Source organism: Schistocerca americana, chromosome X, assembly GCF_021461395.2.
Source record: "Schistocerca americana isolate TAMUIC-IGC-003095 chromosome X, iqSchAmer2.1, whole genome shotgun sequence".
Classification (NCBI taxonomy): domain Eukaryota; kingdom Metazoa; phylum Arthropoda; class Insecta; order Orthoptera; family Acrididae; genus Schistocerca; species Schistocerca americana.
The window spans coordinates 249,509,229-249,535,652 of NC_060130.1; the positions used below are offsets into that span (position 1 = coordinate 249,509,229).

The window sequence follows — 26,424 nt, forward strand, 5'->3', positions numbered from 1 at the left end:
AGCAGAACACTGCCTAAATGAGGGACACAATATGAAATTTGAGGAAACTGTTGTGGTTGCCAACATTTCCGGTGAAACTTCCTGCCAGATTAAAATTGTGTGCCCGACCGAGACTCGAACTCGGGACCTTTGCCTTTCGCGGGCAAGTGCTCTACCAACTGAGCTACCGAAGCACGACTCACGCCCGGTACTCACAGCTTTACTTCTGCCAGTATCTCGTCTCCTACCTTCCAAACATTACAGAAGCTCTCCTGCGAAACTTCCTTTCTTTCAGGAGTGCTAGTTCTGCAAGTTTCGCAGGAGAGCTTCTGTAATGTTTGGAAGGTAGGAGACGAGATACTGGCAGAAGTAAAGCTGTGAGTACCGGGCGTGAGTCGTGCTTCGGTAGCTCAGTTGGTAGAGCACTTGCCCGCGAAAGGCAAAGGTCCCGAGTTCGAGTCTCGGTCGGGCACACAGTTTTAATCTGGCAGGAAGTTTCATATCAGCGCACACTCCGCTGCAGAGTGAAAATTTCATTCTGGGAACATTTCCGGTTTTTGGAACAGTGTATATAAAGAGGCGATTGAAATTAGGTTGGCTGATAATTTAATCAACAGAGACAATGGGTTTCCTCTTAGCAAGACGTGGAATCCTGTATTATCCCGCATCAAAACTGAACGTTCTTCGGTGCGGCCTTGATTGCGATATATCTTTGCCAGCAGTGTTTCACTAAGGGCGGCGCCACCTCCCTGTTTTGGAAGGCAGAAACCGTGATGGGCGGCGCATGCGCTGTGTATTGAGCGGTGGCCTATATAGGACGTCGATTTGCAACCTGGCGTCAGTTCTCAGCGGGACTCATCAGCAGAAGCAGCATTTTCCTGAAGATGGCGACCAGTTGGATCGCCGAAATATCGAGTCAAGTTGATTTTAGAATGCGGCAGCAAACCCGAAGAGACTTTCAACACGTACTCAGTCACCTTGTAAATATTTGTGCAAGATAAATTTATGACTATTTTAAGAATCACGCCGGGTCAGTTCGTTGGCAGAATAATGAAGTTACTAGAATTCATTAAGATAGTTATTTTGGATAGTGTAAAGTCTGAAGTAACTGTAATATACATTGTTAATCAACCATATAGGTGCAAACAATATTATTCTCACTCGACCTCTGGACGAATTCTGCAATTTTTATCCAAGCTTTGTATTTCACAGTGTGGTATCCATAGACTGGATAAGCACTCCGTCTTCAAGTCAAAAGTGGCCCATCGGGACCATCCGACCGCCGTGTCATCCTCAGCTGAGGATGCGGATACGAGGGGCGTGTGGTCAGCACACCACTCTCCCGGTCGTTATGATGGGTTTGTGTGACCGGAGCCGCAACTATTCGGTCGAGTAGCTCCTCAGTTGGCATCACGAGGCTGAGTGCACCCCGAAAAATGGCAACAGCGCACGGCGGCCTGGATGGTCACCCATCTAAGTGCCGGCCCCGCCCGACAGCGCTTAACTTTGGTGATCTGACGGGAACCGGTGTATCCACTGCGGCAAGGCCGTTGCCTTCGTAGACTGAATTGCCCACATGTAAAAAAAGAAAGTTAGAGACCGCTTCGACCAATATGTCATCTTGTAGCAACGTAAATGACACTTGGAGTAGGAGGCATATTGATGAACATCGGCAGCTGCTCCGCTCTGGATGTGGTGTGCCCCCGCCACTCCTGCTGCCGCTCACCGTAGACAGCTGACACGGAAAAAGACTCAACCGAATCCCCTCCACAACTCCCGCAGATCGGCTGCCACTGGGTCACATGTCGGCGCATTTCGACCAGTGGCGTCCAAGGTGCGTTTGGTACGGTTTTGCATGTAGTCTGTAGAAAGCCGTGTAGGTCGCAAGGTAATAAGTCATTCACTTAATACAAAATGAGTTTATTGATCCAGAATGACCCCTTTCGGCGTATGCCATCATCAGATCGTCTGTCAAAACCAGAACATTACATATAACTATACATGAAATGTAAAAACAGATATAAAATCAGTATACACAATTGTTATAAACGTGTAGACATAAGGCACATATCCTGGCATTGAATGTAACAATTGGGCCTGGTGGCTGCATGACATTAATGTAACCATCATGAACAGATTGAACAAGAATCCTGAGTTTCGTTTAAAGTAAATAAATTTTATCACCAGATGGCGTTACGTGAATGGATATTGAATATTACAGCGGCATCAAGCTAGGCGAAAACTTTATTATGAATAACAATAACTCAGCCCAGTATTTCAAATTTATAATAGGAAGAGACAACAATATTTAGAAAAAGATTTTTTAATAAAGTAGAGGCTGCTTACAGGTTGTCATATGATTTCCGATAATAAAGGAGTAGAATACGTACGTGCAATGACATTGCTGTGTGGAGTTAAAGCTTTCATATCTAGCGCATACAGATGTAAAATACAGAAATACCAACAGCAAATAAGAGCAAAAACTTAACTTACTAAAATGGTATAAGTAATACCTGTGACCTACAATACAAGATCACTGAACATATGTATGGGGTGAGAGGATACAACTTTACGGTACATTAAGTGCGCTACTGGTCAAGAAAAGTAAGCATATGACGTCAAACAATTCAGTGCATCACCGAAAATGACGTTTACGGCTTGTGAGCGCACACGCACTGTACAATAACACAATTTCAGCAGACAAGGAACGACGAATTATTAAACCATAAGCAGAGCAACACACAGCAGTCAAGTGACACTGGTCAAGGAATGGAAATGAATTACTATGGACCAGTATACGGTAGTATGGTCAAAAATGAAATTCAATGTCATTAATAAAGGGACAGGAAAAAAAATTAGGGGGGGGGGGGGGTTGGAGGAAAGGAAGGTAGGAGGGGCTATGTCGTTTTTATACCTATAGTCAGTGAATGCTAATAACTGAAATACTCCAAAATTCTTAAATTTGAATACGACTATCAGCGCCCGCTGTACTCCTTTTATTGTGATTTGTTTCAACTTTTATCCATTGATAGTTTCGTATGTATTAACAATTTGCCGTAAGTGTATTCTGATACCTGTTTGTCTTAAATGTTTTTACTTATTATAACTTACATATCACGTAATAAGTGTAAGTTGCCAGGACCAAAAGGATACATAAATAGAGCGTTTGTTGGTCGCAGAGACGTAGAAGTGACGTTGCTATGTGCCCAGATTGCGTTTGACACAGCAGATACCTGTTCCATGTTGGAAGTGGAATAAACGAGACTAGAGCCGTTTTGTTTGCGTTGGACGAACTTTTTTCACGTTTTTAGTCTTAATAGTGGACTATAAAATCGAACGTTTTCCAGACCTTTTCCTAATGGATGACACTAACGATTGTATACACTGCATCACTTAATTTCCATCTCACACTCTCCACAGTCTCTCAACGCACAGCTTCGTCAGAGCCCAACTGATCCTGACAAAGTGTCATTTCGCTCTGTTAGTGCTACTTTACAACAGCATGATGGTGCACTCAGCTTCCGCACTAACAAGGGAAACTCCTCATCGTACTCTCCTCAGGTTTAGTGATAAGATGGTCCAGTGGATAATCCTTCAAAAAAACTGAACATAGATCACGCATGAAAGCAGAAAGAAGGTATACTGAACTGCGAAAAAAAAAGCAAAATAGAAGCAGTGAACGGTCCAAGAACAAGAATTACAATAAAGAGCAGCCACAAATAGCAACGGCGTCTTGGGTAAGTGGTTACGGTGTTGGATTGCCAAGCGGGCTAGGCATGCTCGAAACTCCCTCGTGCCATTTATTATTATTTTTCACAACATTGTGAACTGTCCGTCCGGTCATTGAAATGTTTGTTCTCTTTCTGCAGTCTTGGCAGTTGTCATACTATGCATTGGTTATAGAATGTGAGTCATGTGGTAAGAATACGTTACCGTCGCAAGCAAATGCGATGAATAGTCAGAGCAGGCGATACACCACATAGGCGTCTCACAGGAATGGAAACAACAAACAAAGGGTGTGAACAATGTTACAACAAAGGAATTCAAGACTCAAGACTTCCAAAACGGGACGCGACTTCAAAAACATTAAAAACATATGTTTTGACCGAGTATAGAGAAACTGTGAGACTGTCGCGTTCATTTGTTGTAGCTTATGTGACAAACTATTACGTTTTCATGTGAGAGATCACATTCATACGAACACCTGTATCCTGCAAGGAGGCATATCTCATTCACTTACCAGTCGTACAAATTAGGTGCGTCGATAAGAGATTCCTATCATATGAGAGACTTACTGTGACTAATGCCGTGTATGACACACCAGGCGTGCTTCTCCGGTGGAGGATTCGGTTGACTTGTCGCCTTGTCATCAAACGTTTGCGGTTTGCATTCCAAAGCCACTTTCTTTCGGCTGCTAATAAAGTAGTTGTGCCGAGTCAACTGTCATTATAGTTCACTACCTTAAACATCGCTGTTGCAAGCGGACGTCACACCACGACACAGACACAAATTTGGATAAAGCGAACAGCGAAAAAAAAATGGCTCGACTGATGTTTGAACGCGGCTCGCCCATTTCGCAGTCAGTGCCGTAACCACTTAACCACGACGCCACTGCTCTTAGCGTCTTCTCTACTTGCACTTCCTGTTCACTGTTCATATATATATTTCACAGTCCAGGACACCTTCTTCCTGTTTTCATGCTTGATCTGTGTTCAGTTTTTGACGGGCTGTCCACTGGCCTCTCTTACCACTACATCTGAGGGGGGTGCGCACTTCACTAAGACAGAATGACTCGACGAGTAGGAGGCGATCTCAGCGCTAGTGTTGTCAGACTCGTCCAACTGGCGGAACTACAGCAGGAAGGTAGGAAGCTGACGTAAAAGTGGCGCCTTCATTTCTGGTGTATGCGGCCTCAACATTAGACTGGTACTCACCCCTTTCCTGATCTCTACCACCTACCTGAACCGTGTCCTGGTGACAACCGTGATGATGCGGATTCAAACCAACTCGTACCACGTCATCGATATGTACCGACTTTCTCACAGAGTCCACACGTGCACTTTGGGTAATGGTAAATAAACTGTGCAATACTGACCGTCAGATTATCGTGTGATCTCTTGGCCATGAGACACATTCTACATATCCCAGAGAGCAACAGTGCTGTCAGACTACATTGTTCTTCTCGGGACCTATCGACCAGAAAACTGAAGCCCTCAGTTCGAATTTGTTTTGTCAAATGAGAAAACATAAGATACTCCTAAAACCAGTACCTATCAAAACGCAAAAATAATAATATCGACCTAGTCGCGATACACGAAATTCACTGCGAAGCAAAACACCAGCTACAAATAAGGGAAAAATACCGGAATGTAAACTGCGAGGTGCTACGTATCTTCGATCATATGGCATAGTAATGTACGTTAAAGAGAATCTCTCTCTTGTTTCCGCATCCACCGATGATGAAATCAATAATATTTGTCGTAAAAATTGGAACGATCACCGTCTCCAACGCTTACAAGCCACCAGCCATCTCCTGGCCAGCCCAAGTTACCCGCACGCATCCTGATCCTGCTATATACGTGGGTGACCATAACAGACGCTACGTGCAGTGGAAATGTGTATTGGAACGATAATGCGGACGTACTAGTAAAATGGGAGGAAGATGAACAACCTACGCTTGTATTTTATGCTAAACACCTATTTACTTTGAAGTTAGCAGCATGGGGGCAGGAATACAATACCGATGTATTTTGTGATTCGACTGACAACAGTGGCCAGATCCTAGAAGTCTGACGAAAAGTCCTCTATGACTCCTCACATTGCCAGTAACGACCAGTAATAATTGAGGTAGGAACACAAATCAATCTAATCACATCTATCCATCACCCAAGGTGGAATCTAAAGAAACCTAATTGGACCAAGTTCTCTACAGAACTAGATCATTCCTCCCATCAGAAACTATTAAAGATTTGGCAGCTGAATAATTACAACTGCCAAAAAGTGTGTACCAAAATGCTACCGAAAGGAATACATCCATGACTGGTGCAAAAACAGTGAAGAGTTATTCCAAAACTTCGTCAAAAGCGCTTCTGGAGAAGTAGCAGACGAACTACTCTACAGTCTAGATGCAGCGAGGCGGAAAAAGTCGATGTAGACAGTAGAAAACGTGAATTTTCAGACGCTGATTAGACAAACATTGAGGTTATGAAGGCAATTAAGAATTGGGACCTCCACACGAAGGAATAAGACAACAGTTACTGCAATAGCCATTACTTCACATCAAGTAGCGACATCCAGAGCACCAAAACACAAAACACATTGCGGGCCGAAGTGGCCGTGCGGTTAAAGGCGCTGCAGTCTGGAACCGCAAGACCGCTACGGTCGCAGGTTCGAATCCTGCCTCGGGCATGGATGTTTGTGATGTCCTTAGGTTAGTTAGGTTTAACTAGTTCTAAGTTCTAGGGGACTAATGACCTCAGCAGTTGAGTCCCATAGTGCTCAGAGCCATTTGAAGCCACAAAACACATTCAATCAAGGTGAAGCGAGAACTCAGAATCCTAAAAGTCGAAGTCATAGAGACTAAGCGTACAATAAAATACCAAAGATGCGGGTGTAGCCCTTGATAGAACTTTATCTTACAGTTACAAGCTAAGAAAAACATCCGAAAACTGAAAACAAGACATATCATCATCCAAAAACTGTATGATACAACCCGGGGAGCATTGGCATCTTCGCTACGTCCCTCTGCTCTAGGTCTTGTCTGCTCAACCGTCGTACAATGTATGGTGCCTCAGTCTGACTGGACTGCCCACTACCACAAAATACAGACGTCCAGTTAAATGATAGCATGAGAACGACTGCTGCTAATATCAAATCAGCACCTAAGGAATGGCTACTAGTACTAAGCCATATTGTACTTCCTCAACTACCACGCATAAACGCACTGACGGAAAGGTACAAGAAGATCGTGGATAGTAAATATCTACCACGAACGAAGACAGCAAGGGTCGCTGTAGATGATGAATTCCGCCTTACCACCGCATGGACTCGGGAATGAACTGTACAACAAACTAATAGTACGCCGTGTTATCATCCAAAAACAAAAAGCATGTTCAGTGCTAAACAGAATTAATTCCTAATATGGTAGATGTGCATATTTTATACTCAAATATGTTAAGCGACCAGCCCCACATTGTGACTGCAGAGAACCACAGACCACCAGACACATCTCAGAAGAAATCCCTACGAGGTCATGCGATGGTAAACCAGAAGACTTGATGCTGGCGACTCAAAAGTCGATAGATTACATACATGCTCTAGATGTTTGTTTGTAAGATTTTATATTGTACGTATTATACGCTACATTGTATGTATTTTTTCAGTGTGTTAAATAAATGTTCATCGCGACTCACCATTCCGGGCGACATATTTCCACACTCGTTGCGGCCAACGGCGATGTTGCTGTGTCCATACTAATCTCTCTGCCGTATTGTTCAGAATTTGTTGTTGTTCAGAAATGAATTGCAGACTGATTTGCTGCACTGTGTCACCTTTATTCGCGAATAGCATACCTGGTAGTCGATGGCTCTCCCTGTTATTAATATTTTGTTCCCAACTGCAGCTGACTCTGGCGGTGGCTGTTTTCCCAATACGAAGGTTAACACGAAACACCGCTGACACTGCGGCACGTGCTTCGGAGATGAGCGTCCCCTCCCATCTGGCCGTGTCTTTTCACGCTGCCGATGGCAGTATCTAAATCACATGACACGCCGAAACAGGAATTAACGTAAAATACCTAGGACCAACCATTCGGAGCGACATCAATTGGAACGACCACATAAAACAAACTATAGGAAACGCAGATGCCTTGCTCATATTCATTGGAAGATTCATTCAAGAAAGAAGGGGTTTAAAAACACATTAACAGAAGAGGTAGACAAAATTCACCGAAGAGCGGCACCGAACGAAGTGACGCAGTGGAATCTCATTCGAGAGGAGGACGGTTCAAATCCGCGTTCCGCGATACGGCTATAGGTTTTCCGAGATTTCGTTTACATCGCTCCATGAAAATTCGGGATGGTTCCTTTCAAAGCGCAAGGCTAATATCCTCCTCCATATTTTCGTAATCCGAGCTTGTGCTACAACTCTATGACTTCGTTGTTCAAATGGTTCAAAACACTATGGGACTTAACATCTGAGGTCATCAGTCCCCTAGAACTTAGAACTACTGAAACCTAACTAACCTAAGGACATCACACACATCCATGCCCGAGGCAGGATTCGAACCTGCGACCGTAGCGGACCTTCGTTGTCGACCGGACGTTAAACACTAAGCTTGCTTGCTTCCATCCTTCCTTTTGAAGAGCGGCGCTTCTCGTCACGGGATCGTTAAGTAGGCGCGAGAGTGTTACGGAGATGCTGAACAAATTCCAATAGCAGACGCAACATGAAAGGTGTGATCGTTCACGGAGAAGTTGACTATCGAAATTCCGAGAGAGTAAATTCTGGGAAGAGTCGGGCAACATATTATTTCCTCCTTTGTGCGGCCCGGAAATTGCCTAAACTAGAGAATCAGAAAACTTAGAGCTCCTATGGAGTTCTACCGACAGTCAGTCTTCCCACGTGCCATTCACGTACGGTGAAAAGAAAGGGGGTGGGTGGATGGGGGTGGGGGTAGGGGTAGGGGGCGTGGAAGGGAAGGAGATGGTTGTACCAGAAGTACCATCGACAACACAGAGCAAGATAGCTTTCGGCTCTAGAACAACATATCTCTGCTAGGAGGTCATCGGGACAGGTGGCTTTCCCTCTCTTCATCTCCTGCAGAGCAGCCTGAACTTCAGAAGTTAATAATTTCATTGCTGTACATAAACATTTTTTATTTGGATTTGCTATTAGAATCATATATTATCTGCTAGAAACTTACTGCATGCTGTAATTTTGCCGTAGTTAATCTGCGATATAGAAAAAGATCCACTAAAGAGTGCGATAAGCTATGAAACACTGAAATATATCTCGTCTACAGTGTTTGGTTAGTGGCGTTAGGTATATTAGCGTTGAAAACTTCTAGAATTATGTAAGGGACACTCAAATGAAAACGAAGCAGACAGAAAAAATTAAGTAAACTGTGCATTATTTCAAAAGTAATCATCAGAACTGTTAATACATTTGCATTATTCTAAAACATCAGGTGCGCCAGGAGTGCTTGCGTATCTTTTTATTGATCACCCATTTCGATAGATCTGTGCTATTATCATCGAATCTTGTAACACAATAACTGAAGTTCATGATCTTCATAAACGTGCTTATCACATAGCGATGTTGCATCGTTTTCCAGTGAAAGATTACAAAGAACATCAGCGTGCCAAACGTAAAACTCCACAAATAGAAAACATACGTGATGCTGTGTTGGTTGTGTTGGTGTCTTCGCGCACGCGTTCGCTTAACACCGCTTTTGTACTATCTCAGTCGCCATTGTGGTATCAGGTGAACGAGCGCGCTGGGACATCAGCACAACACCGTGTACGTTTTACATTTGTGGTATTTTACGCTTGACAAGCTGATGTTCCTTGCAGCCTTTGATTGTAAAACGACGCAACATCACTATGTGACTTACGAGATCATGAACTTCTGTTAATGTGTTCAAAGATCTGATGATGTCACCACAGATCTGTCGAAACCGATAATCAATAAAAAGATTTACAAGCGATCGCGGCGTACTTGATATTTCCGAATAATGTAACAATTCAGATTAGTTGACACAGTGTCAAAGATACAGTTAATTCATTTATCCCACTATGAGGCAAGACGGTCAGTACCTTCATGTAAAAAGGTATGCGGTTGCTTACGGAATCATGATCATACCCAGGTGTGCACCTCTTCGTCTGAAGCAAATCGCCGACCACGAATGTCTTTCTTCAGGATTCCAGTAATAAGGAAACCGCATGGGGAGTGATGGGGATTGTATGGATGATATGTAAGGGCTTCCCAACAAAGTCGAAACGGCATCAGTCGGTTGAAGAGTAATGTCCAAGGTTGTTTGCAGTACGCACAGAAGTTTCGCTGGAAAGCTGTAGGTGGAAACAGTACAAACTTTCCGGAATCGTACTTCATTTATAGAATCTATCCAGTAGACGAAACAAATGACAATTTTTTGTTCTTTTTTTGCCGCAAATAATATAGACATCGATAAGCTGCTTTGAAGGTCAGTTAAGACAAAATGGTTCAAATGGCTCTGATTACTATGAGACTTAACTTCTGAGGTCATCAGTCCCCTAGAACTTGAACTACTTTAACCTAACTAACGTAAAGACATCACACACATCCATTCCCGAGTCGTCCGCAACTCGTGGTCGTGCGGTAGCGTTCTCGCTTCCCGCGCCCGGGTTTCCGGGTTCGATTCCCGGCGGGGTCAGGGATTTTCTCTGCCTCGTGATGACTGGGTGTTGTGTGATGTCCTTAGGTTAGTTAGGTTTAAGTAGTTCTAAGTTCTAGGGGACTGCTGACCATAGATGTTAAGTCCCATAGTGCTCAGAGCCATTTGAGCCATTCCCAAGGCAGGATTCGAAACTGCGACCGTAGCGGTCGCGCGGTTCCAGACTGAAGCGCCTAGAACCGCTCGGCCACTCCGGCCGGCTCAGTTAAGACAGTTCAATTTGAAGTACAGAGTTATTTTATGCATGTGTAAACATACATACATTAGTATTTGATGTTTCAGAGATTTATGTCCGCTTCTTGCAGGTAATGTGTTATTACATTCTTAATTTCGAAATTTTTATGGCTCATTAGGGTTTTAATACATGATGACAGGGGAACCCGTATGTTCACGTGTTACTGTCACAATTTATTTTGTTGTGGATGTCATTTAGGAGAAAAAATGGTCAAAGGAGACTTACCTAGAAGGGAATACGTAAAAAAAAAAAAAAACCAAGCGCTGTGTTTTACCCGAAAAAACTGGAAAAGTTATCCTCACCCTCGAACATAAGACCGGGGATGCGTGTCGCAGTATATTATCGCCCTATCCCGCAGTTTTGTTACTGCGAAATGATGAGTAGCGTCCTCATCTCAGTGGGATCATATTTACAGCGGGACTGTGGCGCGTGACATATTAATTAAAGTTGCATTGTAGGCGGAGGCGGGCAGGCAACGCCAGCAGGAAACCGGATTAGACGGAGCGTCGGCTAGCTACTTCTGAGAGGGCGGAATATGGGATGAGTTCATGAATTGGCGGAGGATATGGCGATGGCGCCCCATATCGACAAGCCAGGCAGGCGCCGCCACCGCCCGCTCAGCAAATACCAAACTTCCTGCGCCGCTATTTGCCTTCTCCTCTCTTCCCCAGTTCAAAATGCCATCCCACTTCTCGGAAGATACACCTCCGTCCTCCTTGCTCGCTACGTTTGCCACTCTTCTGTGACCGTTTGTTCAAACATTCAACTTGCTTTCATCCTTGGGTTCTTCTTAATGAATTATTCCACATTTACATCTATACTCTGAAAGGCACCTTCCGGTATATTGCGGAAGGTAATTCGTGTGCCACAGTCTGTCCCCCTCTACTCTTTTTATCTAGTTCCAGTCGCAAGAGGTGCTAGGAAAGAACCACTGTTGATATTCTTCCGGCCGAGCCCGAATCTCTCTAATTGTATCTTTATGGTCATTTCGCAGGATACGCGTAGGGGTCAGCAAATGTTTGTCAAGGAACGTATACTCTCGAAATTTGAAAAATAAACCGCACTGCGATGTACACTGTCTCTCACGTAACGTTTAACACTGGATTGGATGCACTCTCCGTAAGGCGGATTCCTCGAACCTGCTCTGGGCGCAGGATGTCATTTCGTCCGAGACAACTGTTAATCGTGATTTATTTTTAAATTGTTTTTGGGAACGATGATCTACACTAGGTATTTCGGTGTTCTTATTACATTGAAGGGTCAGAGAAACTAGTTTACCTGCCTCATATCGTGTTGGGCCCCGCAGAGGTGTCGCAACAGGACGTGGAATGGACTAGACTAATGTCTGAAGTATTACTGCAGGGAATTGACACGATGAATCGTGCAGGGCTGTCCATAAATCCGTAAGAATACGAGGCGCTGGAAATCTCTTCTGAACAGACGGTGCAAGACATCCCAGATATGCTCAATAATGCTCATGTATGGGGAGTTTGGTGACTCAGAAGAGTGTTCCTGGAGCCACTCTGTAGCAATTCTGGACTTGTGTGTTGTCGCATTGTTCTGTTGGACGCCGCGCGGAATTAGCCGAGCAGTCTGAGGCGCTGCAGTCATGGACTGTGCGGCTGGTCCCAGCGGAGGTTCGACTCTTCCCTCGGGCATGGGTGTGTATGTTTGTCCTTAGGATCATTTAGGTTAAGTAGTGTGGTGTCACCGCCAGACACCACACTTGCTAGGTGGTAGCCTTTAAATCGGCCGCGGTCCGGTAGTATACGTCGGACCCGCGTGTCGCCACTATCAGCGATTGCAGACCGAGCGCCGCCACACGGCAGGTCTAGAGAGTCTCCCTGGCACTCGCCCCACTTGTACAGTCGACTTTGCTAGCGATGGTTCACTGACAAAATACGCTCTCATTTGCCGAGACGATAGTTAGCATAGCCTTCAGCTACGTCATTTGCTACGACCTAGCAAGGCGCCATTACCAGTTACTATTGATGCAGTAAAACATGTACCGTCAAGAGCGATGTTCACCAATTATGGATTAAAGTTAAGTATTCCAGCAGCTACGTACGTTTTTTGTTAGTCTCATTTCCGTGACCTGTTCCAGACCTCACGCCAGCCTGCGTGAGCTAAAACGCGTGCCTTTCGGCTTCCTCTTATAGTGGGTTGGCTGTCTTGCCAATCCACAACAAGTAGTGTGTAAGCTTAAGGACTGATGACGTTAGCAGTTAAGTCCCACAAGATTTCACACACACTTGAACTTGAACTTCTGTTGGAATGGCTCAAGTTCGTTGGAATGCACAATGGACATGAATGGATGAAATGGATCAGACAGGATATTTACGTACGTGTCACCTGCCAGAGTCGTATCTAGACTTATCAGGGGTTCCATATCACTCCAACTGCACATGTGCTACACCATTAAAGGGCCTCCACTAGCTTGAACTGTCCCCTACTGACATGCAAGGTCCGTGGATTCATGAGGTTGTCTCCATTCCCGTAAACGTTCATCCGCTCGATACAATTTGAAACGAGACTCGTCCGACCAGGCAACGTGTTTCCAGTCATCAACAGTGCAATGTCGTGTTGACGGACGCAGGCGAGGCAATCATAAAGGGTGCATGAATGATGATGTTTCGTTGAATGGGTCGCAAGCTGGCACTTGCTGATGGTCCAACACTGAAATCTGCAGCAATTTGCGGAAGGGTTGCACTTCTGTCACGTTGAACGATTCTCTTCAGTCGTCGTTGGTCCTGTTCTAACAGGATCTTTATCCGACAGCAGCGATGTCCGAGATTTGAGGTTTTCCGGATTCTGGATATTCACGGCTACTCGTGAAATGGTCGTACGGGAAAATCGCCACTTCATCGTTACCTCGGAGATGCTGTGTCCCATCTGTCATGCGCCGACTACAACATCAGATTCAGACTCACTTAAATCTTGATAACCTGCCATTGTAAGATCAGTAACCGATCTAACAATCGCGATAGACACTTGTTGTCTTATATTGGCGTTTCCGGTCGCAGCGCCGTATTCTGCCTGTTTACATATCTCTGTATTTGAATTCGCAGGCCTATACCAGTTCCTTTGGCGCTTCAGTGTATGTCCTAGGGCTTAACCATAGATATTCGGTAATCCTGTTACGATTTTATCAGAATCAAATTAATGACTCAACATTTCTGCTGGGTAAAATAACCGTCGCTAATACGTATTTGCTAAATAAACTGCTCGAAAGAACATTTTACATCACTTCCATATCTGCGAATGTGTGTCGAATTACAGTCAACGGGAGCAGGGAATGAAAGAATAAGCCTTAGAAACAAAAGAAAAAAAGTACTGTGAAATGAAAACAAAAAATAATGGCATAAGGCACATGGATGAAATCAAAATCTGCTGCTGCGTAACATTCAAATATCCCGTACCTAGCGACGGTGATGGATCCCGATTGGCATGCTGGCCACGTCCGCCCACCTGTTAGACAGTGGCTGACCTGAGGTCACTCAGTGTGTGAGGACGATTCCAGCGGCGACCCACTGGTCCAAGGCAAGGTAACGCAGGCCATTCCATTCGTTTGAATCGTGCCTCCTGGGTGCGATTTACTCGTGGTTTAACGTCGCGAAAAACGAACATTTCACCGAAATAATGACTTAAGGACTGAAGGAAAGATTGGGAGGCCCTGTCCCGATAACGCGCAGCCATCGAATTACCATCGACAGCAATGAGAGATATCCGGTCCAAGGCATGACTGGCCCACTTCGGTGCCGAACTTTGAAAACTATATGCTTGAGCCGTGTATTTGTACATTCATAAATGCACATCAACAAGCATCAAACATGTCTTTCACTCTTTGGTGAAGAGAACCTGACTGCTTTGGTCCAAGTTCTATTACAGACGTTCCCTCCATCATCTTTTACGCAGGTTTTTACTGTTTCGCTTGGGCTTTATACTGCTACTCGTAGTGGACATCCAGAAACCAAAATTTTCGTGTGGAGGCGGCTGCGTGCTGTGTAGGTCGACGCTGCCCTCTTGTTGCCTCCTAAAAGGCAATACGTTCTCCTATGTGTACGTATGGGTGGTATATGTTACCATCTGGTGGTATTGACCATTAGCGACTACGAGGTAGATCTTCAACGTTGTTTTTGTCACTACAGTGGCTTAATATTCGAATGGCGTCGCTGCGATGTGGGCAGCCTCATGTGCTGACAGTAGTTCTTGTCGTAAAGTGATTTTATTCGCACGGCATAAGCAGGAAATGACCGTTCGAGTTACTTTGACAGACTCAGCTGTGTACATAAACCGCATTGTTCCGTCTTTATTGGCGATACAGCTCGCTTTATTGAACTGCCCTGAGAATACAGGTTGTCTTTTACAGGTGGCTGCAGGTACCGATTTCCTGTAGCCAGAAGAATATTGAGAAAGAGGTTTCCGATAAAAGAACACAAACTGTGCAACACATAGAGGTCTTATGTATAGTATAACTGCACGCTATTGTTCTTTGCAAGCAGTATCTCCCATTATATCGATCAGTAGTTTGCGTGACGATGGACTGGCTGTTACGACCCAGCCGTTCGCCGTAATCGTTCGCCACATTTAAACCCGCTCGGTATTTTGTTATGGGGGCACTTGAAGCACCTGATTTACGATACATAACAGAGCCAAATTAGTTTTTTTTTTTTTTTGTTGCAAAGTCCGTGCGAAAACTCAGAGGTAGTTGAAACATTTGATTTAACTATTTTTACAGCGGCAATAAGACAATGTACTTGTTTGTTCGAGGCCTACTACAAATCCTTTGTAAACTTCGGAAATTATGTATACGCAGGTTCTTTTCCATAGCCGCTGCGGAATTAGAAACGTTGTCCCTCTCGTACCCGAGGTCTCGAATAACATAAAAATAAAAGTTTCCCGATTTATGGTAACTCTTCTTCTCACTCATATTCAGCCGCATTCAAATAACGGGTTTAGAGCTATCGTATTAGTTTGGTTTCCAAACATAATTGTTTATTAGTATTATGGTTTTTCCTGACAACGAGAAACGATTACTAGTAGTATATGTAAAGGAAAGAAACTCTCATCCTGTGGCAGCGATCTTGTTAGCTGCGACTGCGGCAGCTACTGCGACTATCTTTAGCCTCCAGCAATCCCTTCAGAAAACGTTTTATGACTACCTCACAGTCCAAAACAAACTGCACAAAATCTGCAACAGCCACAACTTTCCACCCAGGAGTTCCCACTTCTCCAAAACAAGTGAAAGTCACGTAAAGCAAGAGTTGGTTTTGACGATAGATGCACATATAATTTCCTAGACAAGGACCGCAGTAGCTCCCACCCTCTCTTCAATGTACGAATGTGTGGGTAACAAACTCCCTGGAACAATTTGTTTGCTCCTCATCAGTGTACGTTTTAGAACGTGTAATAGCAAATATAACCGTCGTTCTTGTATTTTCGAGGCTGTAGTCCGAGAATAAGTGGCGCTCTCCTGTGTTAAAAAACGGTTGCTATGATTCTTCTGTCTGAAACTGAGTAACTGGTATTATTTCTTAATTTTCAGGTAGGCGCAGCACAATTTCAATAATCATTACTTACGCACTTACATGTGGTAAGCTATCCTTATTTCGTCACTCTCCCACGTTATGAGTTTAAAAGCTAAAAAGACGACAACATTTCTAGATTTTTTTTGTACCTCATCACACTTCATTTTAAAACTGTCTTTCCTTATTTATTGCAGTTGTCCTTTTCTTTATGTTTTGATCAATAGCTCGTTCTGAAAGCAGTTGGGCGGTCATGAATTTCGTTGGCAGATTTCCAATGCCAGTACTACACTGAAGAGCCAAATAAACCGATATACCTGCCTAATACCGTGTAGGGCACCCGCGAGCACGCAGAAGTGTCGCAACACTACGTGGTGTGGACTCAATTAATGTTTGAAGTAATGCTGGAAGAAATTGACACCGTGAGTGCCAGCGGAAGTGTTTAAACTCAGAAGACTGTTTCTGGAACCACTCTGTAGCAATTCTGGACGTGTGGGATGTCGCCGGCCGAAGTGGCCGTGCGGTTAAAGGCGCTGCAGTCTGGAACCGCAAGACCGCTACGGTCGCAGGTTCGAATCCTGCCTCGGGCATGGATGTTTGTGATGTCCTTAGGTTAGTTAGGTTTAACTAGTTCTAAGTTATAGGGGACTAATGACCTCAGCAGTTGAGTCCCATAGTGCTCAGAGCCATTTAAACCATTTTTCGTGTGGGATGTCGCATTGAACTGCTGGAACTGCCCAAGTCCATCAGAATGCACAATGGACATGAATGGATGCAGGTGATCAGACAGGATGCTTACTTACGTGTCACCCGTCAGAGTCGTATCTAGACGTATCAGGGGTTCCATGTCACTCCAAGTGCACACGCCCCACGCCATTACAGAGCCTCAACTAGCTTGAACAGTCCCCTGCTGACATGCAGGGTCCATGAATTCTTGATGTCTCCATACCCGTACACGTCCATCCACTCGATACAGTTTGAAACGAGACTCGTCCGACCAGGCAACACGTTTCCAGCCACCAACAGCCCAATGTCAGTGCTAATGGGCCCAAGCGAGGCGTAAAACTCTGTGTCGTGCACTCATCAAGGGTACACGAGTGGGCCTTCCGCTTCGAAAGCCCATATCAATGATGTTTCGTTGAACGGTTCTCACGCTGACACTTTATGATGCTCCCTGCGGAAGGGTTGCACTTCTCTCTCGTTGAACGATTCTCTTCAGTCGTCGTTGGCCCCGTTCTTCCAGGATCTCTTTCCAGCGCAACGATGTCGGAGATTTTATGTTTTACCGGATTCCTTATATTCACATTACCCTCTTGAAATAGTCGTTCGGGTAAATTCCTCGGAGGCGCTGTGCCTCATCGCTCGTGCGCCGATTGTAACACAACGTTCAAACTCACTTGAATCTTGATAACCTGCCATTGTAGCAGCAGTAACCGATCTAAAAACTGCGACATACTTGTTGTCTAATATAGGCGTTGCCGACCGCGGCGCCGTGTTCTGCCTGTATACATATATCTGTGTTTGAATACGCATACCTATGCCAATTTCTTTGGCGCTTCAGTGTATAAATAAACAAGTCTGTTCTCATCTCGGTGTCGTTGGAAAAAGCTTTGCCACTAGATAACAAGCACACCGTCGTATACAGGGTGAATCACCTAAAGCCGGCCGCTGGTGGCCGAGCGTTTCTAGGCGCTACAGTCTGGAACCGCGCGATCGCTACGGTCGCAGGTTCGAATCCTGCCTCGAGCTTGGATGTGTGTGTTGTCCTTAGGTTAGTTAGGTTTAAGTAGTTCTAAGTTCTAGGGGACTTGGACCTCAGCATTTGAGTGCCATAGTGCTCAGAGCCATTTTGAATCACCTAAAACTTGCACCTCAAATATTGCCTAAAGGGAAAGTGCTACTGATGTTCGGTTTTCATAGAATGGATAGGTAGTCAGGAGCTCGTGCTGTCAACCAATCAACATATTGTAATAATACTTAGAAAGTGTATTTCTGTGCAAACGTACAGTCTTTTAAATGGAACAGTGCCTGTTCACATTAACAGACTAAAAGTAGGGTAAATTAGAGTGTCGGTGGCGTTTGTGCAGAATTGTGCAAGTCGTTTACAAGATACGGTATTTTGAAAAGTTCTCTCACCGACTCTTGTGCAATACTTGTGGTAGCACATACTAAAGAACAACGCAAGTGCATACACTCGTTATGTGGATTCTGGCCAGTAAAGAGAGAATTGACCATCACAGGTCGTGTTCAAAATGACCACCGGCAGCGGCACTACACGCTTCCAGTCTGGTATGGAACGACTGCTGAACAGGTGCTGCCATTTCAGTGGAGATGTCCCAGCAGCCTGCAGTAATACGTCTTTGCATATCAATGGGTGCCGGCTGCGGTGACCGAGGGGCTCTAGGCGCTTCAGTCCGGAATCGCGCTGCTGCTACGGTCGCAGGTTCGAATCGTGCCTCGGGCATGGATGTGTGTATGTCCTTAGGTTAGTTAGGTTTAAGTAGTTCTAAGTCTAGGGGACTGATGACCTCAGATGTTAAGTCCCATAGTGCTTAGACCCATTTGAACCATTTTATCAATGGGTGTAGTTGGTGTGTCCTTGTAGACAGCGTCTTTTGGCTATCCCCAAAGAAAAAAAAAAGTCTACAGGTGTCGAATCCTGGAAACGGGCCGGCCAATGTACAGGTCTTTGCGTCCAATCCAACAGTTGGGAACAGTTCGTGAAGACATGCTATAGTGCTTCGTGCACTATGCACTGGACAGCCATCATGTTGCTACCACACGTTTCTCCTAGTCTACAGAGGAACGTCTTCTAGCATCCGTGGAAGATGACCTGTTAGAAGGTTGCGCTACGTGTACGCGTTCAGTGTTCCGTCTTCGAAAAACTAGCCTGTGAGCTGATGGGTTACTTTCCCACACCAGACGTTCCACCTGACGAGGCCAACGGGAATTGTCAACAGACCAAGAGAGTGCATGTTTCGACGATTTACCTGACCATGATTGGTAAATGTGGCTTCGTCACTGAACAGGATACGTCTGGAATATCCGTCTTAACACCCATGTACAGAAGTTAACACGATTCTCATAATCGTTTCTATGCAGCTCTTGATGGAGAGAATTGTGATACAAATGGATAATATGTCGATGGAGAAAGCGTAGGACACTTGTCCAACTCGTGTCGCTTCCTAGTGCGACTGTGCGGGAGATGACGTGCAGATCAACTGCAACAGCAGCAAAAACATTAGCTTCCCCCTCTTCCGTCGTCACTTCGTTCATTATTTTACGTCGTGTAGGTGATTGCTACACTACCACTCTCACGCAACTGGTTGGAGAGACTGATAAATAAGTGCCGAGATGGTTGACGTCTGATGGGATATCTTGCCGTATACACCGTACAAGAACGTTCTGCATTCCACCTACACTCTCCATACACCATGAGCATGTTGGCTTTCTCTGCATTTGTAAGTACCATTGTCCACTCATGACCTTCTGCTTGGACTGTCATACAAGAACTGACTAGTAAGTCGCAGTGCACTGAAAGAACACACAAGCACACTGCAAGCAAACACAACAAAATCTCACCTAGCAACTACGCAGGTTGAATGGCACAGACAAGCGTCAGTGTGAAAACTTTTCAAAATACGATATCTCGTAAACGACTCGCATTACACTCGTGCAACGAACACCACAGTCATTCTAATTCACCCTACTTGTAGTCTGTTGATGTCAATAGCCATTGTTCCATTAAAAATGTGTGTGTTTGCACAAAAAGTATACTTTCTGTGTATTATTACAACCCGTTTATTGGCTAAAAGTACGAGGCCCTCATCACCAATCTATTCTGTGAACCCCCGCACATAAATAGCACATTCCATTTCCACAATATTTGCGGCGCAGGTTTTAAGTGATTAACCCTGTATATTCCATATATGTGTGTGTGCCAGTATTGTGTATTACATTACTTCTCTGCTTTCCGTGGCTGTCACGCAAGAAGAAAAGCAACTTGTATCGAATTGCACTTGCATGCGGCCGGCCGAAGTGGCCGTGCGGTTAAAGGCGCTGCAGTCTGGAACCGCAAGACCGCTACGGTCGCAGGTTCGAATCCTGCCTCGGGCATGGATGTTTGTGATGTCCTTAGGTTAGTTAGGTTTAACTAGTTCTAAGTTCTAGGGGACTAATGACCTCAGCACTTGAGTCCCATAGTGCTCAGAGCCATTTGAACCATTTTTTTTTTTTGCACTTGCATGGAAGCAAAAAATTAGCCTGCGCCAGAGTGCAGCATAAGTTATCGTCGCTTTGCGGTGTTCGATGCCATCAAATGTTCCGGCTACAGTAATTGCCTCAGTTGTCGTTAACTTTCCAGTGACTGCTAAGTTTTGCTCCACGTCCCCCCCTCCCAAAACCAAATATTGCCTGAGTTGTGTGCGTATTGTTTCGTCGTTCCGATTTCCGTCTACTACACAAAAGCATGAAACCTCAAACCGCTATTTTACCGTGTAATCTTAAGCGATTTTCCATGAGGTAGCGAGTTCACATACTAGGAGCAAATGATGGCGGTCCATCCATGAGATGATGGTGCTAAGAAATCTGTGACAGATCATTCATCTGACTGGAACATGTGGACATTACGGTGCCCGTTCTTTGTGGGTGAAACTAAGTTCAGCGAGCATTCAGTATTTATAACCAATTTTGATGGCATCTCTTCGACATTCTAACATCATAAAACACCTGTAAGCGTTTCTGAAAGCGAGGGATTTGCTACGACTGAATCTAAATTGAAGTGTTAGAGAGTCTTTCTGAAGGTATTCGACCTGAATGTAGCCTCGTAGGAAGTGAAGTTTGGTTGATGAACAGTTTAGAGAAGAAGAGAAAGAAGCTTTTGAAATATGTACTGTAGAAGAATGCCGAACATTAGAGTGGTTTTTCTTTTCCAATCTCTGTCTTCCTCTACAGTTGTTATCCTCTACAGCTCCCTCTACTACCATGGAAGTTATTCCCTGATGTCTTAACAGACGCCGGCCGAAGTGGCCGTGCGGTTCTAGGCGCTGCAGTCTGGAACCGCGAGACCGCTACGGTCGCAGGTTCGAATCCTGCCTCGGGCATGGATGTGTGTGATGTCCTTAGGTTATTTAGGTTTAACTAGTTCTAAGTTCTAGGGGACTAATGACCTCAGAAGTTGAGTCCCATAATGCTCAGAGCCATTTTCTTAACAGACGTCCTATCATCCTGCACCTTCTTCTTGTCAGTGGTTTCGATATATTCCTTTCCTCTCAGATTCTGCGCTGAACGTCCTCACTCCTTAACTTACAGTCCACTTCATTTTGAACATTCGTCTGTAGCACCGCATCTTAAATGCTTCGATCTCACTCGCCGGCCGCGGTGGTCTCGCGGTTCTAGGCGCGCAGTCCGGAACCGTGCGACTGCTACGGTCGCAGGTTCGAACCCTGCCTCGGGCATGGATGTGTGTGATGTCCTTAGGTTAGTTAGGTTTAAGTAGTTCTAAGTTCTAGGGGACTGATGACCACAGCTGTTAAGTCCCATAGTGCTCAGAGCCATTTTTCCTCTCACTCCACGTTTCAGTACCATACAATGCTGTGCTCCAAACGTAAATTCTCAGAAATTTCTTCCTCAAATTAAGGCCTATGTTCGATACCAGCAGACTTCTCTTGGCCAGTGCTAGTCTGCTTTTGATGTCCTTGCTCCGTCCGTCATGGGTCTTTTTTTTTTTGCATACGTAACAGAATTGCTTAACTTCATCTTCTTCGTGCCCATCCTGATGTTAAGTTTTTCACTGTTCTCGTTCTGCTACGTCTCATTACTTCGTCTTTCTTAGATTTACTCTGAGTCCGTATTCTGTACTCATTAGACCGTTCATTCCATTCGACAGATCCTGTAATTCTTCTTCACTTTTTACCAGAGGACAGCAATGTCGTCAGAGAATCTTACCGCTGATATCCTTTTCTCTTGAATTTTAATTCCACTCTTGAACGCTTATTTTATTTCTATCATTGCTTCTTCGATGTATAGATTGAAAAGTAGAGGGGCAAGACTGCAACCCTGTGTTACACGCAATTTAATCCGAGGAATTCGTTCTTGGTCTTCCACTCTTATTATTCCCTTTTGGCTCTTGTGCATGTTGTATATCACCCGTCTATCTCTATAGTTTATCCCTAGTTTCCTCAGAATTTCGAACATCTTGCGCTAGTTGACATTGTGGAACGCTTTCTCCAGGTCGACAAATCCTATGAGGCGTAGATTATATTATTAATCAGGTGGTACTGAATCTAACTGGGGAGAAAAGAAATTTGTGGTGCAGCTTGACTAAAGGTAGAGATCGCGTGATAGGACATATTTTGAGGCATCAAGAAACTGTCAGTTTGATATTGGAGGGAACTGTAGACGTATACGAAGTGATGATTCGGTTCGCAGGTTCAAATGGATATGGGCCGCAGTAGTTAGGCAGAGATGAAGAGGCCTGCACAGAGCAGACTAGCGTGGCGAGCTGCATAAAACCAGTCTTCGGACTGAAAACCAGGACAACAAAAACACAAAATGCACCAGATTCTCGCGATTACTTATAAATAGCGATTAAACAACTGAGTAGTCTTTGGGTAATGTAAAATAATTTCCTTGAAAGCTGGATATCTTAAATCATTCAAAAATGTCTTCAACATTAATAATAGGCTCCTAGGAGTATAATTTGTCCTCCTTCGTTTGTGAATGTACTGCAGTGAAGTTGTTAGGACCAAGCTAGTACATTTTGATTAGCGAATAGTGGCGATGACTGGGACAAGTTGATCGTGACATACGTTTTATTGCAATTTAGAGCCAGCTGTAAACATTTCTTGACGTTCTCCAATCACTATTGAGAACTACCTTGTGTAAATGCAATAAAGTAGAAAGATTCGTGCTCATTTTAACCGATAAGTTAATATTATCAGTTCTGAGCTGATTCGAGTTTTGTTTTGACTTTTAATAACCGCTTATTATGACTGCTGGTAGGCGTTCATGCTTTGGGGTGCGCTTCCATTTTCTATATGTCTGCTACCACACTTGCCCGCTGTTTGTCGTAGTCATGAAACATCACGCTGCCGGAACCGTATACCACACGAAAACAACTCATTATGATTTAATCTGATGCCTCATTAACACTTACCGTCCATATCTTTTCTGCATGATATAGTGAGGAAACTAACTGATCCAAAGAAGAGGGCGAGGGTCGTAAATTCCCCATACAGAACCTATGAAGTCATTTTGATGACTCTAATATTCGACTTAAGGATCGCTCCTGGAAAACGGAGCCTCAGTATTGTCTGCAGGATTATGAGGTCAATGGTAGCTGCGGTCGGAACTCGGGTGTGCTATTCCTCGCCCCATTGATATTAGCAATAACGAGTGTCTGGCCATATTCGACCCTCCTGTTGCCCTTTAAATTTTTAAAATGCAACAGTTCCGCGCTGTTGGGTCACGTCCATTGGCATCCAGGGCGATTAGAACGAGGGTAGAACGCTGTCTTGGCTTCTAGCAGGTAGTGGGTTTATTCACGATCAACTTCCACGAACGAGCTAACTTTGGGTTCTTGCTTTCATCTCATGTAACCCATATTAATATATAGCTTATGATACGGCCGCCAAGATGCTGTGCTTAACAGTAGTTTCTATAGGCATGGCGAATGTTCTGTTGTCTTTCTCCAGTTAAAATTAAGTAAAAGGCTTGTCATTCTGAGGAGTAGTAATTCTGAAGCGAATGTCTCTCCTTTGTTCACTCTCTTCTGTGAAAGGTTAGAGGCTCCAACGCTACGTCCCGTTTATACCTTGACCCCAGACATAATAAATCCTATCAAACTGTATCGTTGTACCAGCTAGTTCTGAGGCGATATTGCTTAAATAGTGCCGCATATGATGGAATATTCCTTTTCGAAGGTCGATGCTTTTACTCTTTACTTCAACACATCTTTCTTTGGAAGTTATTTGTATCCACTGATCTAGCAGTCGATAGACTTTTAAAACGACAGTTGACAACATTTTTTGCGGTACCACATTAGATGATTCAAATGGCTCTGAGCACTATGCGACTTAACTGCTGAGGTCATCAGTCGCCTAGAACTTAGAACTAATTAACCCTAACTAACCTAAGGACATCACACACATCCATGCCGAGGCAGGATTCGAACCTGCGACCGCAGCGCCACATTAGATGACTAATGTAACTGATGTAACTGATAACAGGCCTAACTATGGCGAAACAAAGAAGCAGACATATACAGGACAGGGCAAAGAAACAAATTTGCCTCACTTCAACTCCAAATTTACAGTTCTCTCCACATTTGCATAAAGACTTTCAAGTCGTGAGTAGTGGTCTGGCACTGCTCGGCTATAATATCTTGAATTGCCTTATCGATGCACACTTACAGTTAGACAGGAAGATAATGTTTGCCGAAGCAATATGTGGCTTAAGATCTACATATACGACCACCCTTTCAGTGCGGACATCTCAGTAAGTTCGCAGTGGACCACACCCATAAAAGCGAACTGAAGTTTTTCCTTTAGAAGTGGCGATGATCTATATCGGTCGTTTCGTTGATATTTGGAATTGCAATGACCCTATACACTGATGCCCAACGTTAAGCATAATTAAGAAATTATATGGTAATTGTTGGGCAGGATTTCGAAAGAATTAGAGAGTAATGTAGAGCATCACCACAAGGCAGTGGACCTACAATATCGTCCAAGCTGTAGTTAGATACACGTAAAAACCCGGGAAAATCTCTTCTAGAAATCCATCCACCAAAGCATTGACTGAGACTGCTGCATAGCTCGTAAGAAAGCAGTTTGGAACAACTCCAGCTCTGAAAAGTCATGTATGGGCTTACGGTGCCTCACGTGTCTACCTTAGAATGTTAACAGTATTCCTCTGACAGCCATCAAAGAAAACAATCTCAGTAGCACCCATTTAACGTGATGCTTTTCCACACCATGACACGAGTACCACATCTCTTCTCATAGTGGCGTCGTGATTGTACCACAACCGCTTCCTCTCCACAGTAAACTCTGCGTAAACAGAATCGAGATCCGTCTGCGAGGAACATGTTCCTCTATTCCTTCGTGGTCCAGTCTCGGTATTGCTGATTCCGCAATGCATAGGCCGTGATGGTTGGGTCGTAGACCATCTACTTGGAGTATCAGACACGCAGTTTGTCGAGAAACTACGACTCCAAAGGCAGCAGTAAGTTCTACAGGCATTATTTTGCAGATATTGCTGAATTTCTTTGTGCACTTAAGCTCAGATATCGACCATGTTGGCGAGCTATTATTCTTGGGCTGGCCGTTGTGGCCGAGCAGTTCTAGGCGCTTCAGTCCGGAACCGCGCTGCTGCCACGGCCGCAGGTTCGAATCCTGCCTCGGGCATGGATGTGTGTGAAGTCCTTAGGTTAGTTAGGTTTAAGTAGTTCTAAGTCTCCTCAAGTGACCTCAAGTGTTAAGTCCTATAGTGCTTAGAGCCATTTGAACCATTTGTTATCCTCGGTCTACCTTGTACTGACGTACGATAACAGTTTTGTGAAAGCATTCAAATTGCTCTTTGTAGCATACTAAATCCTGCTAGGACTGTCGTCTGTGTCTGACCTCAATCCTGGAGTTCTGCACTGCAAAATCGTGTCATTTGCAGCAACTACCATAGCTTTCTCCTGAATGTTATAGTATAGTTATCTACTAGTCCTGGTTCTAATCCGGTCCGAAGGAGAATTTTAATTTATTTTTAAACGACTCAGCAGTTCTCTCCTACGAAAACCAAATCACACTTACAAAACTTCACAACACCGACCAGGAACATAGTATTGTGGACCTTTCCCTGTCATTTACATGCACTTACATTTGCAATCACTATTAACACGCGTGATCTTCAAGCAGACTTCTAGTTAATGTGACGACATACTTTTTACTGTAGTGGAAACAATCCTATTTTTATCTTCGCACTGTCCGACTTGGATCCTTGTTGTTTAAAGTTTCATCATCTGAGGTTAGACTCCACTCACAAACATCCCACCACTTATGTTGGTGTTACCTGCATGTTTCACAGGCTTTGTACCTTTCCACGTACAAAAGCTGATGGTCCCCACACCTTGTTGTACACTGGGGGTGTGTTAATACCTTTACCACTAGCAATGCTTTCCAAAATAGTGAGTAGTGTACACGCAAATTAAATGGGTTTATCCTCTGTTATACTCGTCTCCGACTGAAATTAATGCAAAGCTA

The 26,424-nt window shown here is 44.3% G+C and overlaps 1 protein-coding gene and 1 pseudogene across 1 annotated transcript in view; one reads left to right on the forward strand and one right to left on the reverse strand.

Moving 5' to 3' along the window:
* Positions 1-26,424, forward strand: part of LOC124555943 (dystrophin-like) — a 1,045,948-nt gene that overhangs the window by 711,389 nt on the left and 308,135 nt on the right. The window lies entirely within an intron of this gene.
* LOC124557244 lies at positions 1,417-1,534 on the reverse strand (annotated as a pseudogene).